This window comes from Leptonychotes weddellii, chromosome 4, assembly GCF_054177405.1.
Source record: "Leptonychotes weddellii isolate Sample4059 chromosome 4, ASM5417740v2, whole genome shotgun sequence".
In the NCBI taxonomy this organism is placed as follows: domain Eukaryota; kingdom Metazoa; phylum Chordata; class Mammalia; order Carnivora; family Phocidae; genus Leptonychotes; species Leptonychotes weddellii.
Genome location: NC_138372.1, coordinates 56,301,248 through 56,320,794, shown reverse-complemented (window position 1 = coordinate 56,320,794; position 19,547 = coordinate 56,301,248). Strand labels below are relative to the sequence as shown.

The 19,547-nt window shown below is 33.4% G+C and overlaps 1 protein-coding gene and 1 non-coding gene across 2 annotated transcripts in view; one reads left to right on the top strand and one right to left on the bottom strand.

The window, feature by feature from the left end:
* The window catches only part of TNNI3K (TNNI3 interacting kinase), a 280,406-nt gene that overhangs the window by 218,077 nt on the left and 42,782 nt on the right, over nucleotides 1–19,547 (bottom strand). The gene's annotated exons all lie outside the window — the stretch shown is intronic.
* LOC115943056 (U6 spliceosomal RNA) lies at nucleotides 8,598–8,703 on the top strand. The gene has a single exon (XR_004077655.1). It is a non-coding gene; the product is annotated as a U6 spliceosomal RNA (small nuclear RNA).

Here is a 19,547-nt window from a genome sequence, read left to right as displayed (position 1 = left end):
AGACACCTTGTTTCTTTTTTCCTTATGTTTTATTTGTCCTTAACTAATCTCTACTACAAGTCTGTGAAAAAATTCTGTGATAGCCTTGTATCTTACATAAATGTGTCTCCCTGGACCCAAACCAGACAATGCCATACACTGTAGGACATGTATACCTTAGGATAGAGGATCACTGAGAAGCTAGAAGGACCTCCAGCTTCTGGTCTCTTAGGCAGGTGACTACTTACAACAAGTGAGATTGATGATGATTTATCCTATTTTTAATAATCTGTAAAAGAGAGGCTCCACAAGTTCTCTGTATTTACATCTCCCTCCTGACTTTCTTTTTATGGCCATATGCTTCATAAATTAAAAAAAGATAAATGAATGAATAAACATATGTAAATTTCAAACACAAGAAGTATAATAATAATATATCCCCAGAAAAGCTGTTCATCTTTTAAAAGAGCTAGGGAACAGAAAACTCATACAATCTTAATACATACAATATGAAATGGAAATAATAGAGGTTATCAAAGGCTGTTAATTTCATAAAGTTAGAGAGGCAAAGATTCATAGTTTATCTTTCAGTTACTCATGAGTGGGCCAGAATGCTGTGAAGTTTGTAAATTCCTTCACAACACACACCTACACAAAATATTTTGTATTTGTCGTTTAGCAAAGACCTTTATGTAAAAGGCAGAGAATTTCCGGTGCACAAAATTTCAGTATTCAGAGGAGACACTTGAACAAAGAGACAAAAATTTCATTTTCAGATCCATGGCAAGACTTACTCCCATTTACATGATGAAATATCCTAAGAACAAAGAAACCTCAAATTTGGTCCAGATAACAGAAATTTCCTAATTATATTAAAAACAATTTATTGCCCTTGATACCTTCATAAAATGTGCTCTGGGAGTTTATTATGGAAAGAAGGGCTTGCATCTACTTTTGTCATGTATTAGGTATTATATTCTTCTGTGTTAATATATTTTTAGCTATTTTTCATAGAAAAACTAGGGGGTGTAATATATCTAATCCTAGGTCACTGGAACCAAGGGGACTTATAATTGGACTAATGACTTTTTTTTTTTTTTTACTACGAGGGAAACTAATTAAGTAATAATTTTAAAAAAAGAAAAGAAAAAAGAAATCTTCACCGTGTGTGATAGATTTTTTTCCCTGACAGCTAGAAGCCTACAACTTCTGAATTAATTTATCTGGTTATGAGAACTGAAAACTTATTAGAATAATTCAGTTTAACTCCTAAATTGCTTCACATTTGTGAAAGAAGAACAATGATTAAAAGTTATGTTTTCAAGTATCAAACAGCTCTAAATTTACTGTATAACATAGTTCAAAGACAATGAATCTTGCATCTTGAGATTAAAAAAAAAGAATTTATCCAGTAACAAGCTAACCTATAATTTGAAATTTCTATCCTGAAAAGATACAATGTTTAACAGGGGACCAGGTGATTTACAGTTGTCTAAAGGTTAGCCCTACTTCGTTTGTAAGTAACAATAGAAAGTACAGTAAGATGGTAGAGACTTTACACTTGGCTACCTTTTATCCTCTCAGCCAGAAGGAGGTGCTCCATCATTGAAGCTAAGTGAATAGAGGGATCATGTCACAAAATTCAAATAGGAGGCATGGCAGATATGTGTGGGCTAGAAAGGAGAGTTGATTTTTCACGATGCTACATATAGTCAGCTATCTCCTTAGAAGCTACTCAGAATTGTTTAGTGAAGGAGCATCTGGGAATGATATCGTCAAGATGATAGAGTAGGAGATACCAGGCTTTCTCCTCCTGCCTCCCCACCCTCCAAAAAACAAAAAACAAACAAACAAAAACCCCACAAAACCCAATGAGTTATCTATGAAGGAAAATAGCCCTGGGAGGGCCCAAGAGTTCAATTAAGAACCTGTAGCAACACAATGGGATGAAAAGTGGAGATTAACAACACTGGCATAGCTGAGATGTCTAGAGATGGCTAGGAGCAAAGAAGGTCAAAGGCTATCAGTATCAGCCATACAGAGAATGCCACCAGGGTCTCCAGTGTTCTGCGCTGCGGAGGACCCCAGTAGCCTTTGCTCTGAGTATCTCAACAGCCACTGAAGCTGAGGGCAGCCACAGACTCCCTCGGCTTTCACAGTGGAGAACCCATAATGTTTGCTGGTGTGGACTTCAGTGGCCGGCTCCACAAAGGACACTAGCAGCTTTGGCCACCAAGGCAACCAACAGCCACTGTCACTGAAGACACCTGGAGAAGGAGATGTTGCTATGCACAACCCCCACCCCAGAAGGAACTGCTGTTGCACCACCCTGGCACAGAAGCTGCCCCTTCCATCAACCCTGGACATGTCCGGAACTCCAGAGCACCAGCTGCTCTACACATGCCTGCTCTCCAGACCTGCTGCAGCACCATAAGCCTCTGTACCTCAGACTCCAGAGCCACAGCCACGGTGAGCAGTCTGCACCTCAAACCTCAGAGCCATGGTTGCTTGGCATATGTCCATTCTCTAGGCTCAAGCTCCATAGGCTCTCAGCAAGCACCCTTACCTAGGATGGCAGAGCCATCTTGGCCAACTTGGCTGCTAAGAACTCCTACAATCTTCATCAATGCTGACCTCAGTTGACAAAGCTACAAGAAGAATATCCAGCTAAGCCCTCCTTAGAGCTGGCACTGCTACACTACACCCAGCTGGCACCCTCATACTCACCTGTGGATGAAGGTCTTTCTCCACCTAAAGCAGTTAATAAATTCTAGAAGTGACTGCTCCATTAAGTGTGCACCCATCAATGCAAGGCTATAAGAAACAGAAAAAAATCAAGGAAACTTGACACTATCAAAGGAATATAGTGATTTTCCAGTAACTGACTACAAAGATATAGAGATCTATGAATTGTCAAAGAATTAAAAAGAATTGTTTTAAGGACCTCAGCAAGCTACAAGAGAACATAGATAGACAATTCAACAATATCAGGAAAACAATACATGAACAAAAGGAGAAGTTCCAAAAAAAGATGGAATTTATAAAGAAGAGCCAAACAGACATTCTGGAGCTGGAGAACACAACAAATGAAATGAAAAATGCAATACATAGCATCCACAGCAGATTTAATCAAGTAGAAGAATCTGTAATATGAAAAAGAATTATTTAAAATTACCAAATTAGAGAAACAAAAAGATAAATGAATGAAACAGAGTTAAGAAAGTCTACGGGATTTATGGAACATCATCAGAGAAAAATGCACACATTATGGGAGTCCCAGAAGGAAAAGAGAGAGAGAGAGTGAGAGAAAAGGGAGAAAGTTTATTTAAAGGAAATAATGGCTGAAAACTTCCGAAATCTGGGGAGAGATATTGACATCTAGGTATAGGAAGCTCAGTGGCCCTCAAACAGATGCAACAGAAAGAGGACTTTACAAAAACACATTACAATAAAACTGTCAAAACTCAAACACAAAGAGAGAATTCTGAAAGCAGCAAGAGAAAAAAAACTCATCTCATCTCATACAAGAGAACCCCCATCAGACTATCATTGACTTTTTTTCAGCAGAAACTTTGCAGACTAGGAGAGAGTGGGAGGATATATTCAAAGTGCTGAAAGAAAAATAAAACAAAACAAAACAAAAAAACAACTGTCAGCCAAGAATACTGTACCTACCATGCCTGTCCTTCAGAAATGAAAGAGAGGTACTTTTCCAGACAAACAAAAGCTGAGGAAATTCATCACCAAGACTTACCTGAAAATAATTGCTAAAAGGAGTTCTTCAAGAGGAAATGGAAGGACAATAACTAGCAATATGAAAACATATGAAAGAAAAGAACCTCAATAGTAACAGTAAGTATATAGACAAATTCAGAATACTCTATTACTGTAATGGTGGTGTGTTATTCAATTTTAACTTTAGTATAAAGATCAAAAGATAAAAATAAAATAATAAAAATAACTACACCTACAAATATTTGTTAATGGATACACAATATAAAAAAAGTAAATTGTGCCATCCCAGAAACAAAATGTGAGGCAGAGGGGAGTAAAACAGTAGTTTCTGTGTGCAACCAGAGTTGTTATTACCTTAAATAGACAGTTGAAACTGTAAGATGTTTTATGTAAGCCCCATGGTAACCGTGAAGTAAAAACCTATAGTGGATACACATAAGATAAAGGCTAACTAACAAAAAAAGAGAGAGGACACAAATTACTAGTATCAGAAATGAAACAGGGGATATCACTATGGATCCCATGGACATTTAAAAATAGTAAGGGAATACTATGACCAGTTCTATGCCCACAAATTTGATTATCAAGATGAAATAGACTGATTGCTCAAAAGACACAATCTGCCAAAACACAAACAAGACGAAATAGATGATCTGAATAGACCTATATCTATTAAAGAAATTGAGTCAAAAATTAGTAACCTTCCCAAACAGAAAGTATCAGAGCCAGATGGGTTCACTGCTGAATTCTATCAAAATTTAAGGAAGAAATTATATCAATTCTCTACAATTTCTTTCAAACAATAGAGGGAAAGGGAATAGATCCTAGCATATTCTATGAGGCCAGTGTTACCCTACTACTAAAACCAAGCACATTACAAAAAAAGAAAACTACAAACCAATATCTCTGATAGATATGAAAATCCTCAATAAAATATAGCAAAATGAATTAAAAAAACATAAAAAGGATTATAACCACTACCAAGTAGGATTTATTCTAGATATGTAAGACTGGCTCAGAATTTGGAAACCAGTTACTGTAATCCATCCCATCAACAGAATAAAAAAGAAAAACCACTTGATCATATCAACAGATGTAGAAAAAGCATTTGATAAAATCCAACACTCATTCATGACAAAAACTCTTAGAAAACTAGGAATAGAGGGAAACTTTCTCAACTTGATAAAGACTATCCACAAAAAACCTACAGCTAACATCATATGAATGATGAGAAAATCAAAGCATTCCCTCTAAGATTAACTACAAGGTAACAATATCCCCTCTCACCATTCTTTTTAACACATTACTAGAACTCCTTGCTAATGTAATAAGGCAAGAAAAGGAATAAAAGTGTACAGATAGAGAAAGAAGCTATAAAGCTGTAAAGCTATGTTCACAGATAACATAATCATCCAAGTTGAAATTCTGAAAGGATCCACAAAAATTTCCTAGAATTATTAAGCAATTATTCAAGATTGCAAGGTACAGGGTACACAAAAGTCAGTTGCTTTCCTATATACCAACAATGAACAAGTAAAATTTGAGATTAATAAAACAGTATCATTTACATTAGGATAAAAAATACTTAAGTATAAATCTAACAAAATATATACAAGATCTATATGAGGAAAACTACAAAATGCTGACAAAGTCAAAGAACTAAGTAAGTGGAGAAATAGTTCATGTTTATGTAAGAAGATACCATTTCAATGATCAAGATACATTTCTTCCTTACTTTTTCTGAAGATATAATGCAATCCCTATCAAAATCCCAACAAATTTTTTTTTTTGGACATCGACAGACTGATTTTAAAGTTTATATAGAGAGGCAAAAGATCCAGAAGAGCCAACACAATATTGAAGAAGAACAAAGTTGTAATGCTAATGCTACTAAACTTCAAGCCTTTCTATAAAGCTACAGTAATCAAGATAGTATGGTAATAACAAAAGAATAGACAGATCAACAGAACATAAAAGGGAGACCAGAAACAGACAGACATAAATAAAGTCAACTGATATTTGACAAAGGAGCAAAGGCAATAGCATGGAGCAAAAGCGTCTTTTCAACAATGGTATATCATTCACTGCTATAAAAATGATTTATCAAGCTCTGAAAAGACAAGGAGGAACCTTAAATTCATATTATTAAGTTAAAGAAGCCATCCTAAAAAATACATACTGTATAATTCCAAATATATGACATTCTGGAAAAGGCAAAGCTATACAGAAAATAAAAGGATTGATGATTGTCAGGGGTGGGAAGTGGGAAAGAAATAAATAGGCAGAACACAGAGGATTTTTAGGTCAGTGAAGACACTCTATATGATATAAAGATGGATCTATATCATTAAACATTTGTCCAAACTCATAGAATGTACAATATCACAAGTTACTCCTACGGTAAACTACAGACTTTGGGTGATTAAGATGTGTCAATGTAGGTTCATCCTTTGTAAAAAGTGTACCAGTCTGATGAGCTATGTTGATAATGTGGGAGGATATGCATCTATAGGGCAGAGGGTGTATAGGAAATCCCTGTACCTTTCTCTCAACTTTGTTGTAAACCCAAAAGTGCTCTAAAAAAATTAAGTCTTAATTAAAATTATAAGCAAGACCCAAGTATATGCTGCCTACAATAGACTTACACATAGGCTGAAAGTGAAGAGATGGGAAAAAGTATTCCATGCAAATAGACAGCAAAGACAAGAAGGGTAGCTATACTTATATCAGACAAAATAGACTTCATGTCAAACCTGTAACAAGAAAAAAAGGAGATCATTATATAATGATAAAGGTATTAATTCATTGAGAGGATAAAATAATTATAAATATATATGCACCCAATATTGGAGCATCTAAATATATAAAGCAAATGTTAACAGCTCTTAAGGGAGAAATAGACAGATATTCAATAATAATAAAGGACTTTAATACTCCACTTTTAACAATGAGTGGAACATCCAGACCAAAAATCGATAAGGAAATACTGTACTTGAAATACATTTTAGACCAAATGGACCTAACTGAAATGCACAAAATATTCCATCCAAAAGCAGCACAACACATTCTTCTCAAGCACACATGGAACATTCTCCAAAAAAATTCATATGTTAAGTCACAATATAAATCTTAACAATTTTAAGAAGACTGAAATCATACCATGTATCTGTTCTGACCACAATGGTCTGAAAATAGAAAGTAATAACAGAAGTAAGACTAAAAAAAATTCATGAAACTAAAAACATATGGAAATAAAATGACATATTCCTGAACAGCCAAAGAGTCAAAGAAGAAATCAAAAGAGAAATATCTTGAAAGCAATGAAAATGGAATTACATCATACCAAAACTTATGGGATGCAGCAAAAGCAGTTCTAAATGGACAGTTAATACAAAAATGTCTACATTAACAAAAAAGAAAGATCTCAAGTAAAATCCTAAGTTTATACCTCAAGAAACTAGAAAAAGAACAATAAACAAAGCCCACAGTTGGCAAAAGGAAGACAATAAGACAGGTCAGAGCAGAAAGAAAGGAAATAGAGACTAGAAAAACAATAGAAAACATTAATGAGACTAAGGTGGCTTCTTAAAAAGATAAACAAAACTGGGAAATCTTTAGCTGGGTTAATTATGAAAAAAAGGTTGAAGATCCAAATAAATAAGTTAGCAATGAAAGAAGAAACATTAAAACTGATACCTTAGAAATATAAAACATCATGAGACACTATTATGAACAATTATATACCAACAAATTGTATAAATAGATAAATTCCTAAGAATATGCAACCTACTAATACTGAATATTGATGAAATAGAAAATCAGAACAGGCCAATAATGAGAAAGGAAATGGATTCAGTAATTAAAGCCTCCCAATAAACAAAAGTCCAGGATCAGATAGCTTCACTAGTGAACTCTACTGAACATTCAAAGAATTAATACCAATCCTTCTCAAACTCTTCCAAAAAACAAAAGAGGGAAGACTTCCAAACTAATTTTATGAGGCCAGCACCACCCTGATACCAAAACAAGATAAGGACATTAAAAGAAAAGAAAATTACAGTCCAATATCCCAGATGTATATACATGCAAATGTCCTCAGCAAAACACTAGCAAACCTAATTCAATAGCATGTTAAAATAATCATATATTATGATCAAGTGGGATTTATCACTTAGATGCAAGAATGTTCAACATATACAAATCCATGAATGTGATACACCACATTAACAAAATAAAGGACAAAAATCATATGATCATATCAGTATATGTAGAAAAAGCATTTGACAAAATTAGTGTCCCTTCCTTATAAAAGCTCTCAATACTTAGGTAGGGAGGGAATGTACCTCAACATAATAAAGGCTATATATGACAAGTTTACAACTAACATCATACTCAATGGTGAAGGGCTAAAAGCTTTTCCTGTATGATCAGGAACAAGACAAGGATGCCTACTATGGTCACTTCTATTCAATATAATAGTGGAAGTCCCACCAGAGAAATTCAGCAAGAAAAATAAATAAATAAATAAATAAATAAATAAATAAATAAATAAATGGCATCCAAATCAGAGAGAAAGAAGTAAAATTTGTCTCTCTAGAAAACCCTAAAACTCTACCAAAATCTGTTAGAAAAAATAAATAGTTCAATAGAGATGCTCCATACAAAATGAACATACAAAAGCCAGTTGAATAAAAATCTGAAGATACAAATAAATGCAAAGATATCCCCTGTTCATGGATTGGAAGAATTAAAATTCTTAAAATGTCCATACTACCCAAATAAGTATACAAATTCAGTGTAATCCCTATCAAAATTCCAATAGCAACAGAAATAGAAAAGAAAAAAAAACCAACTTATATGGAAACCACAAAAGAGCCCAGATAGTACACACTTCAGCAGCACATAAACTAAAATTAGAATGGTACAGAGAAGATTAGCATTCCCCTGTGCAAGAATGACATACAAATTTGTGAAGCCATTCAGATTTTTAATTATTGAATCACTATATTGTACACCTGAAACTAATATAACACTATATGTTAACTATACTGGAATTAAAAAAAAAAAAAGAGCCCAGAAGCTAAAGCAATCTTCAGCAAGAAGAACAAAGTTGGAGGCATCACACTTACTGATTTCAAATTATCTTACAAAGTGATAAAAATCAAAACATATGGTACTAGTTTAAAAACAGATATTTAGACCATTGGGACAGAATAAAGAGCCCAGAAATAAACCCATTCATATGTATTCAACTAATCTTTGACAACGTTGCCAAGAATATACAATGTGGAAAGGATAGCCTCTTCAATAAATGATGTCGAGAAAACTAGATATCCACATGAAAAAAAAAAGGATGCTTATTTTATGCTACACACAAAAATCAACTGAAAATGGATTAAAGACTTAAATGTAAGACCTGAAAACCATAAAATTCCTAGATGAAAACGTAGGGGAAAACCACCTTGACAATGCTCTTGGCAATGATTTTTTTTCCCCTTTTTGGATGTGACACCAAAAGCACAGAAAACAAAAACAAAAATAAATGAGGGGGACTGTATGAAACTTAAAAGTTTTTGTGTAACAAAAGAAACAAGTAACAAAATGAAAAGGCAACTATGGAATGGGAGATAATATCTTCAAAACATATATCTCATAAGAGATTAATATCTAAAATACATAAAAAACTTGTACAACTAAATAGCAAAATATCCAAATATGTCAATACAAAAATAGGCAAAAGACCTGAAGAGACATTTTTATAAAGAAGACACATAAATAGCCAACATGTGCATAAAAGATGCTCAACATCACTAATAATAAGAAAAACTCAAATCAAAATTACAGTGAGATGTTACTTCATGCCTGTTAGTATGGCTATTACCAAAAATCAAAAAAGTAAGTGTTGGCAAGGATATAGAGAAAAGGGAACCCTTGTATGCTGTTGGTGGGAATGTAAACTGGAACAGCAATTATAGAAAACAGTATGGAGTTTCCTCATAAAATTAAAAATTGTAACTATCCTATGATCCAGCGATCTCACAGATGGGTACACAGCCAAAGGAAATAGAGTTGCTCTCTCAAACTGGTATCCACACTCCCAGTTCACTGCAGCATTATTCACATTAGCCAAGATACAGAAGCAACTTAAGTGCTCATCGACAGATATATGAAATATGATATACATATGTAATGAAACAGTATTCAGCCTTTAAAAAAAAGGAAATCCTGCTGTTTGTGACAACATGGATGTACCTAGAAGACACTATGCTAAGTGAATTAAGTCAGGCACAGAAAGACAAATACTGCATGATCTCACTTTTACATGGGCTTCAAAAAAAAAAAAAAACCAAACTCACAGTAACAGAGAGTGGAGTGGTGGTTACAGGGGCTGAGGGGTTGGAAGAAATAGGAAGATGTCATTCAGAGGATAAAAACTCTTGGCTAGAAGATGAATAAGTTCTGGAGACCTAATGTTATAACATGATGACTATAGTTAATAATAATGTATTATACACTTCAAATTTGCTAAAAGAGATCTCAAGTTGTTTCCCCACAAAAAAACTGTAACTATGTGAGGTGATGAATATGTTAATTAGCTTGACTATGGTAATCATTAAACAATGCATATGTATATTCAAAACATCATGTTGTGCTACTTAAATATATACAATTTTTATTTGTCAATAATATCTTAATAAAGCTGGAAAAAAAACCCTGCATAGCAGGACCTGCAGTGGGAGCTCACTTAGCCTGTCCCAAATTGACTGCTTCTAATGTAGCAAAACAAGACTTGGTGACATATTGCTCAAACATCTGTAGCTGGTAGGTACCTTTTCAGAACTTCACTTCTGATTTAAAAGCATGCTTTCCAAAAATCAATCATATTTCATCCCAAACTGATAATGTTAGTTGTCTTGCTATTTTATGTATATAATTTATATACCAATAAAAATTAATGAAATATAAGTAGAAAAAAGTAGTAAACAATTTATCAATATTCTATATTTAGAATACTTTGCAGGTATCTGTAAATTCTTACTTTATTCAAAAGAAACTAAAGCAATAAATTGTATCTGACCCATTACAAGCAAGAAGGAGGTTTCTGAAGACCAACCTGGCGACTTGCATTTAAAGAAAAGCTTTGGCCTCATATTTAAAATGTGATGAATAAATATGTATTTATATGTGAAATTAAAACAAAGTATTCAACTATGGTATGTATTTTTAACATGAGTTCTTTCTTTTGCCATTGTTTTTTCAATTAACCAATTAAATTTGGGTCCTGATCACTTAAGATAAGAGGGCTTTCCAATGTCTGTACAATGCATTACCTAAGCTGCCAGGAATACTGCTGGGCTAACAGCATAGCCCTCAGCTATCTACCTCTCTAGAGATTTCCCTTGGCTAATGAGAGCTGCCCTGCCACTAGAATCTAATGGCTGGTTATTTTGCGAGTATAAAAGCCCAACCTCCTCATTCCAATTTGGAAAACTCTCAAAGGTCATTCCAGTTTCAGCGCTCTCTATGGGGCTGACCGAGCTTTTATTGAGACTGCATTACAGTCCAATTTCTCCCCCACTCAGTCCTGCTTCCTCCCCTTCCCTATTGGTGTTGATTCTGAGGGCATGCTCCAATAAACATCGTGATGCCTAAGGTCAATGTGAGTAGACTTTCCGTGAGTCCTGCAATAGGCTTCTACAGTGCTTTCACTTTAATCTGGCTTTCAAAGAGCATCTAACCACTAGCAATCAGCCTGAGTATCAGTGTCAAAGTTGAAGATCTGACTTAAAAACAATGCAGAGATACAGTCCCCTCTTTCTCTTTTACACTTCCCAATCCTCTTTCCATGTCTCCTTCTCCTGTGAAAGCCCACAAAAATAGATATCTGATATCCTATTTCAGTATAATTTTCATTATATCTCATAAAATATACCATATCATTATAATTAATAGCTATAATATGATAGTCGCTGCTGCAATAAATGGACCCAAAATTTATGTTTCCAACCCAGTAGAAGTTCATTTCTTGCTCATTTATCAATAATCACCAGGTAAACAAGATGGCATGGAGCCTTCTTCCACACAGTTGTTAAGAAGTTTCTGCTATTTTCACCAAATGTTTTCTCAAAGAGCTGGCTTTATTCCATTCAACAGGACAGAAGAAAAGTGTATGGAGGAAGAGCTATGGAGGTTTTGGAGGCCACACTTGAAAATAGTGTGCCTCACTTCCATTGAATGTTCAGTTGTGAAGCCAAACCAAACTGCAAGCAAGACTGGGAAATGCAGTCTTCCTGAACATCCAGGAAGGACAAAAGAATATAGATTTTGGTGAGCAGCTCTGCCACACTAGGGTCATCCAAAAGTTTCATCTCCTAGGACACAATGGGTAAATTTTCTGCGTACAAGACTTTTTCTGAGACTTGTAACTGATCTATGAATTTGAACTCTCCTTCTGTTAGACCCTTTCTGTATATGAGCATTTAATGTGACTGATGCTATTGATTTTTATGTTCTTACAATTTATATACAAAGAACAACATATACTTAATGTTCACAACTTGATGGATTTGGGCATATGTAAATACAACATGGTATCATCACCACAATCAAGGTAATAGACTTATCCAACACTTCTCAGAGTTTCCTAAATATGACACCAAAAGCAAGGCAACAAAAGCAAAAAGAGACAAGTGGGACTACATCAAACTAAAAAGTTTTTTCATGGCAAAGGAAACAATCAACAGAATGAAAAGCAACCTACAGAATGGGAGAAAATATTTGCAAATCATATATCTGATAAGAGACTAATTTCCTTTTTTAAAAAGTTTTATTTATTTGACAGAGAGAGAGAGACAGCTAGAGAGGGAACACAGCAGGGGGAATGGGAGAGGGAGAGAGAAGCAGGCTCCCCACTGAGCAGGGAGCCCCTGACCCTGGGATCAGGACCTGAGCTGAAGGCAGAAGCTTAAGGACTGAGTCACCCAGGCACCCCATAATTTCCAAAAATATGTAAGGAATTCCTATATCTTAATAGCAAGGAAAACTAGTAATCCATTAAAAACTCGGCAAAGGTCTTGAACAGACATTTCTCCAAAGAACACATACATATAGCCAAAGCATGCACAATATCATTAATTATTAGGGAAATGCAAATTAAAATCACAATGAGATGTCACCTCACACCTGCTAGGATAGTTATTATTAAAAAAAGTGTTGGTGAGGTTGTGAAAAAATTACAACCCCTATACACTGTTGGCAGAAATATAAAATGGTACAGCAGTTATGTAAAACACTACGGACATTCCTCAAAACATTAAAAATGGAAATACAAAATGATCCAGCAATACCGCTTCTGATTGTTTAAAAACAATTGAAATCAGGATCTCAAACAGATATTAGCACTCCCATGTTTATTGCAGCATTATTTACAATAGCCAATATATAGGAACAACCTGAGTCCATTGAGAAATGAATAGATAAAGAAAATGTGGTAATGAATACAGTAGAATATTATTTAGCCTCAAAAAAATTCTGCCATTTGCAACAACATTCATGAACATGGAGGACATCATGCTAAGTGAAATAAGCACCACAGAAGGACAAGTAACTCCATGATTCCTTTTATGTGAGTATCTAAAATAGTCAAACTTTTATAAGCAGAGAATACAATAGTGGTTGCTGGGGGCTGTTGGGTGGGGAAAGTAGGGAGTTGTTCAGTGAGTCTAAAGTATCAGTTATGCTAGTTGAATAAGTTCTAGAAATTATGCTAGTTGAATAAATTCTAGAAACCTGCTGTACAACATACTGCCTATAGTTAACAATACAGTATTGTACACTTCAAAATTTTTTAAGAGAATAGATCTCATTGTTAAATATTCTTACCAAACACAAGACAAAACAAAGGGAATGTGTATGGATTTTATAGATAGTCATATCTTTAACAGAAGTCCTGTATACATTTCCAAAGAAATATACAATCACACATTATTAGCACATTTATGATGGAAAATGGACATAGAACCTGCATATATCAATGCCAGTCATGGTACCAGGATCTTCAGCTACATTTATTCCTCACAACAACATAAAAAGTAAATCCTGTTATTATGATTATGTTAGAAAGAAATTTAGGGTTAGAGATAATCACCCCACCCCCACACAAGGCCAGCTAAATAGTAAACAGCAAAATTGAGATTCAAACCTAAATTTTCTTGCATCCAGAGCATACTTATACTTTTATTCAATAGGTATACTGCCTCATGACTGGTGCCTGCTAGAAACTGGAATAGAAATTATGAATAATCATGCTCAATTCTACCCCAGCATCTTAGTAGAAGTAGGGTCTTTGCTAAACCTATAACACAAAAGCTTTGGGTTTAAGATTTTAGTGCTCTATGTTCATCCCTAGGCACTCTCCCAACTTTCCCTTTGCCCTCTGGCAAATCATTTATGTGCTTCAATCTTCATGTCTAATACTGAAATGATAATTCTGTAATCCCACTCAAGGAGTTTCTATCAGGAATAGTAACAAACACTGGCTGAAGATCAGTATGAATTATGTTTAAAGAAAACCCCTATAAAGCTGAGATGTGATATAGATATTTAGATACACTGTGAAATATATGACTTTGTGAATGTGTTAGGTCTTTTAAAGTCAATTTTTCACACAGGAAAACAAATCTTTTGGTCCACAGTCTAGATTTAATGTATCTCTAGCCAAGTAAGTCTTTTCAGAATGTTTCTCTTTCTTACCATGTCCATAGATGTTCAATGGGTTACTTAGGTTTTTGTTTCTTGTACATTGTGACAGATTTCATTTAATCCTGTCCACAGATTGATAAGGCAAAGAAGACAGTTCTATAGCCAAAGAGTGAATTCAAAATGGAAACATATAGAATTGCAAGTTATAAAATTAGTTAGAAAGTTTGGAAAACTTTCTGAATGTGAAGAAAATTAGATTTTTTAAAAGAGTTTATTTATTTGAGAGAAAGCGCACATTTGCACATGAGCCAGGGAGAGGGGTAGAGGAAGAGAGAGAAACAGACTCCCCATTGAGCACAAAGTCCAATGCTGGCTCCATACCAGGACCCTGAGATCATGACCTGAGCCGAAGGCAGATGCTTAACTGACTGAGCCACCCAGGCACCCTAGATTTTTCTTTATATGTCATTTGGTACATCTTTAACTTAATATATTTATATGTCAATATCAGCAAATAATTCAATTTAATACAATATAAAAAATATTGGCTTTCCACTCCATAGATGACATACAAGTCTCACCATAAAAGAGCCACAGCTTCCCTCTCCAGCATCTTTCCAAATCCCCTTATTTTAAACTTGAAAGTTTAGAAAGAACTTGTATTTTCCCACATATACCATGATGTTTCTTATACTATTTCTCCCACCCTGAATGTTCCCATATCCAATAGAGTGACTTAGTTTCCTCACCTATTAAATGAGGATAAAAATATCACCTATCTTTATATTATGAGAATATAAAGAGATAATCAATGTAAAGTGTTTAGAAAATGGCACATTGAAAACACTCAATAAAAATTGTTTTCACAAATAAGGAGCTTAATCTGTGTTATATTTTACTTCCCAATAGTTTAGCCAATGACATGCTGTTGGTACAGAAATCTGCTGTATCAAAAAATGACTTTTGAAATTGCTAAAGTCTACTTATTTGATATACAACTGTAAAATATTGGGCTCACACTAGCAACCTGATAAAATAACAAGATAAACAGGATTACACACATATACACTGATAAATTATCTAAACATAAAACAAACCTCAATGTTCTGGCATAAAGGTGCAAAAGCCAGTAAGCATCCAAACACATAAGGTCATCACTAGTCAGCACACCTCAGGTTAGAGGCTGCTACATTTATGGTGACAAATAACTTGACATATTTCACAAAATCAAAAATTTAAGAGCTTCTTTATTTCTGTGTTTTGCCTCTCTAAAGAACAGGACCACACTCTGTCTCTTTCCACATCTGATACCTTTCAGAAGGAATAAAACTGAGTCTTAATTTAAAATGAGTGATGTAGTACAGAGTTTAAGACCATATATCTCTTCAAAGCTGTCAGTTTCCTTTCACCACTTTTCCTATATTCCAAAAACAAGTTTAAATTAAACATAGATCAACAATAAATCTGCCACTTGCTGTCTTATTTATGGTACTTTTAGAAGAGATACTGATGTTCTTTTATAAGCCAAGATGGACACTTTCTGATACCTTCAGAATTAAAATTAAAATATCTAAATATTTTATAGAATTTTATTGGCCATGAGATGTCTACTATTTTGCTGATCTTAGTATTATTCTTTCATGTGTCCCCCATATAAGGCATAGGGAAGCATGTTCTGTACAGTATAAGGGAGAAGAGCCTCAGTTTTCATGGCCCAAACTTGATAAGTATAAAACTATAATGTCATTTGAGAACTTAAAAGGAGAGAAAGCTACAGTAGAGGATGCTTTATCCAAATACCTAGGACCTGATCTATTCCGGATATATAGTACCTCTAAAAATTTAGATGATTTAAAAAAAAGTGGAATGATAAAAAAATTAGAATATATAGCATGATAAAGATTATAATAATAAAATTGCAGTTGTGCATTTATATTTAAAAGCAACATATACACACATGACCATTTATTACCTGAAAATGTTTACCTTCAAAATTGTATAAATGACCAAGAGCCTTTACAACTCACTACAATTATTCATTACTATTTGTACTACCTGACCATATTGTGGTGTTTGAGTCTTTGTGACACCAATATGAGATTATCTGCTGTATGTGCCCATTTTTTACTTTTTGAATAGGTACATCTATTTTGATTCTCTATGCCCACTTCACCACTGCATGCTGGGTGTGTGGGAGGCAAACAATTTGTCCCTTTATTGCACATGAACCCATCTGAGATAAATCATAGTAGAGGCATCAAACTCAAGAATTCTCATCCACACTTGAACCTGATTTATTTGATGAGATCCTGGAGTTGGAGCATGATGTGGGAATAGAACATGGCTTATTTTGAATATGGGATTAAAGTAAATAAATGAACAAAAAAAGACCCATAGTTGTAATATCACAGAAATGGACAATCTGGTTTAAAAATGTTTAAAAGTTGTAAAAGGCCAAAAATGGCTGTGAAAAATTTAAATAGTAATTTAAAAAAAGATTAGCACATTTATACCCCTGGATATCAAAACTCATTATAAAGTTTCAGCAATGAAAGCAGAGTGCTTTTCACATACAACAAACAAACTGAACAGTAGGATAGAATAAAGTGTCTAAAAATAGACCATCCATATTCAGGCACTTAATTTTTGGCATAAAGCAAGATAGAACAAATGGAAGTTCAAAATATGCTGGTAGATTTAACTCTAAATATACAATACAAGTGGATTAATATTTAAAATGATGAATTTCTGGGTAGGATAAAATAAAATTCAATTATATGCTATTTATAAGAGACATCTCTAAAGTAAAACATTTATAAAGGCTTACAGTAAAAGGAAAGAAAAAGATATGTCCAATAAATTCTAAGCAAGAGAGGTTGATACTGGTATATTTATATGAGAAAAATTAGACTTCATGGATAAAGTAAAGCATTGCTGGAGATAAAGAAGGTTAATTTGTTGTAATGAAAGGATTGATTCCCACAGGAAATTATAATCATGTTATATTTGTGCATATTTAGTAACATAGTATCAAACTATGTTAGGAAAAAATGTAGAGTTAAAACAAGAAACAGATCTACAATCAATGGTAGATTTTTAACACATAGTTAATAACATAAGCCAAAAAAACCCCCGCAAAAGTATATAAAAGATATGAAGGACACAAACATTTGACCTAATTGGCATATACAACATAAATTAATAAACAATAGCAGAATGCATATTCATTTCAAGAACACACAGAACTTTCACAAAATTGATCATATCCTGGCCCATATAGCAACACTCAATACATTTCAAATACTGGGAAACAATGACAAAGCTCTCTGACCACAGTGTGAATTAACTTTAAAATCAATAAGAAAAGGGTAAATAAAAAATAATAAATTTATAAAGTTGGAAGCCTACTTCTAAATAACTTGTGGGTCAAAAAAGAATTCAGAGTGGAATAAGAAAATAGTTTGAACTGAATATTACAAAATATTACATATATTTTTTATTTTTTATTTTTATTTTTTCTATTTTATTCCTATCATATTTACATTATTTTTTATTTATTTTTTCTATTTTGTTACTATCATATTTACATTTTTATTTTTTATTTTTATTTTTTCTATTTTATTACTATCATATTTACATTTTTATTTTTTATTTTTATTTTTTCTATTTTATTACTATCATATTTACATTTTAATTTTTAATTTTTAATTTTAATTTTTTCTATTCTATTACTATCATATTCACATTTTCATTTTTTATTTTTATTTTTTCTATTTTATTACTATCATATTTACATTTTAATTTTTAATTTTAATTTTTTTCTATTCTATTACTATCATATTCACATTTTCATTTTTTATTTTTATTTTTTCTATTTTATTACTATCATATTTACACAAAATATTACATACAGAAACTTGAACAATATAGCCAAAATAGAACTTTGAAATATATAGACTTAAAAGTGATTAGAAAAAAAAAGGCTAAAAATTAATGAGTTAAGCCCTGTATCCACCTTAAGAAACTAGAAAAAAAAAATAGCAAAAGTAACTCAAATAAATTCGAAGATAAGAAAAGATAGGTAAGAGCAGTTAGAACCTATCCTTCTTAAATTATTCCAGTTAAAGAGGGAAGAATGCTTTATGAGGACAGCAATACCCTGATAACAAACAAGACAAAGACACCACAAAATTATGGACCAATATCCCTGATGAACATAGGTACAAAAATCTTCAACAAAAATGGAAACCAAGTTAAACAATACAATAAAAGGGTCATATACCATAATTAAGTGGGATTTATTCCAGGATGCAAAAATGGTTCAACATCTGAAAATCAATCAATGTTATATACCACATTAACAAAAAGAAGGATATTTTTGCATCCATGTTCATCAAGGATATTGGTCTGTAATTCTCCTTTTTGGTGGGGTCTTTGGTTTTGGGATCAAGGCCTCATAAAACGAGTTTGGAAGTTTTCCTTCCATTTCTATTTTTTGGAACAGTTTCAGAAGAATAGGTATGAATTCTTTAAATGTTTGGTAGAATTCCCCTGGGAAGCCATCTGGCCCTGGGCTCTTGTTTGTTGGGAGATTTTTGATGACTGCTTCAATTTCCTTAGTGGTTATAGTTCTGTTCAGGTTTTCTATTTCTTCCTGGTTCAGTTTTGGTAGTTTATACATCTCTAGGAATGTATGCATTTCTTCCAGATTATTTAATTTGCTGGCATATAGTTGCTCATAATATGTTCTTATATTTGTTTGTATTTCTTTGGTGTTGGTTGTGATCTCTCCTCTTTCATTCATGATTTTGTTGATTTGGGTCCTTTCTCTTTTCTTTTTGATAAATCTGGCCAGCGGTTTATCGATCTTATTAATTCTTTCAAAGAACCAGCTCCTAGTTTTGTTGATCTCTTCTACTGTTGTTTTAGTTTCCATCTTACCCAGAGCAATAAAGGAAGAAAAAGATATAAAGGCATCCAAACTGGAAAGGAAGATGTAAAACTCACTCTTTGCAGATAACGTGATACCATACATAGGAAACAGTAAAGACTCCATCAAAAAAACTGCTGAAACTTACAAACAAATTTAGTAAAGTCACAAGACACAAAACTAACATGGAGAAATCAGTTGT